The sequence below is a fragment of the Physeter macrocephalus genome, chromosome 8 (genome assembly GCF_002837175.3).
Source record: "Physeter macrocephalus isolate SW-GA chromosome 8, ASM283717v5, whole genome shotgun sequence".
NCBI classification, from domain to species: Eukaryota; Metazoa; Chordata; class Mammalia; order Artiodactyla; family Physeteridae; genus Physeter; species Physeter macrocephalus.
The window spans coordinates 151,300,535-151,302,500 of record NC_041221.1 but is presented as its reverse complement, the minus strand read 5'-3'; the positions used below and the strand labels follow the sequence as shown (position 1 = coordinate 151,302,500).

Below are 1,966 nucleotides of genomic sequence, written 5' to 3'. Positions count from 1 at the left end.
TTTCTCGCAGCCTATGGCTTATCTTTTCATTCACTTAACAGTGCCTTTTACAGAGCAGAAGTCTTTTACAGAGCAGAAGTTGTTAATTTTAACAAAGTTCAACATCAATTTTTTTTTCTTTTATGAATCGTGCTTTTGGTGTTGTATCTAAAAACTCATTGCCGGGCTTCTCTGGTGGCGCAGTGGTTGAGAGTCCGCCTGCCGGTGCAGGGGACACGGGTTCGTGTCCCGGTCCAGGAGGATCCCACATGCCGCGGAGCGGCTGGGCCCGTGAGCCGTGGTCGCTGCGCCTGTGCGTCTGGAGCCTGTGCTCCGCAACGGGAAAGGCCACAACAGTGAGAGGCCCGCGTAACGCAAAAAATAAAATAAAATAAAATAAAAGAAGGTAGTAGGCCTGTCCCATGCTTGTGCATCAGGAACAACTATATAATTTGCACGTCCCAGCACAAAATGAAAATGTGCGGACCCTTGTTAGAAAATGATTAAGTATTCCAAGATGGTGACAGCAGAGCATTAAACCAGTCAAGAGCCTCTGTGGGCTCTATACTACTGCACACCCACAAAGCTGACGCTACTGTGTAACCTCCCCTAGTTTGTTAGGACCACCCAGCTACTTTCTGGAGCTGTAGAATCCTAAAGGACAAGCAGCTGTGCCCCAGGGCTGGCCATTTCTAGAGATTTCAAGATCCCCCCTCCACTCCCATTCTCTAGGCAACCAGGAAGGTAAGATTACTCTTATTCTTTTTAAATCTTTTTTTTTCCCCCGTCTCATTCATATGAGAAAGAGACCCGTTGCTTCTCTGTAACTAGCTCAGTACCAGGCTAACAACAACCCCCAATGAGGCTTCTAGTCTGAGCAGTCCCAGAGCAGAACTCACAAGGGCCCCCATCTCTTACCACGATGGAGGTCAGGTCCTCACTCTCAAAGCGGCTGATGGCCTGGTCCAAGGATTTATACATGGCGGCAGAGATGCGCTGGGTAATGAGTCTGTTCAAGTCAATTGATCTACCCAACAGCTGCATGAAAGAGAGAGAGAGAGAGAGAGGGAGAGATACAAGGTTACTTAAGGTTTGTTTGCACAGGCACATGACAACTAAATGCAATGCACTGACAGGAAATTGTACTAAAATTATAAAGAACATGACCAGGACAAATAGGGACTCTATGAAGAAAACAGTATTATTAAATTTCCTGAGTATGATAATTCTATTTGGATGATGAAAGAATGTCCTTGTTCTTAGGAGATACACGCTGAGGTATCAGCGGTAAAGTGTCATATGTCTCCAACTTACTCTCAACTGGCTAAGAAAAAAGTATGTATATTAAAATATATATTTTATTATAGTGGGTTGGCCAAAAAGTTCATTTGGTATTTTTCTGTAAGATGTTACAAACATTTTGGTCAACCTAATATTTATATATAAATATGTTTTTTAAATTATATATACTATAAACATATATTTAAACTACACTTACTATATTTATGAGAGAAAAAACACATACATGAGTAAAAGAAAGTGAATCAAATGTGGTTAAAACATGAATAATCATGAAGCTGGCTACAAAGTATATCTGTGTGTTTACTGTGTTATTCTTTGATGAACACAGATGTCAAAATGCTGAACAAAATACCAGCAGACAGAATCCAACAGCACATTAAAAGGCTCATACACCATGACCAAGTGGGATTTATCCCAGGAATGCAAGGATTCTTCAATATATGCAAATCAATCAATGTGATACACCTCATTAACAAATTAAGGAATAAAAACCATATGATAACCTCAATAGATGCAGAAAAAGCTTTTGACAAAATTCAACACCAATTTATGATAAAAACTCTCCAGAAAATGGGCATAGAGGGAACGTACCTCAACGTAATAAAGGCCATATATGACAAACCCACAGCAAACATCATACTCAATGGTGAAAAACTGAAACCATTTCCACTAAGATCAGGAACAA

General features: G+C 40.6%; 1 protein-coding gene across 1 annotated transcript in view; it reads right to left on the bottom strand.

The window, feature by feature from the left end:
- The window catches only part of CYFIP2 (cytoplasmic FMR1 interacting protein 2), a 139,648-nt gene that overhangs the window by 64,881 nt on the left and 72,801 nt on the right, over positions 1-1,966 (bottom strand). The window lies entirely within an intron of this gene.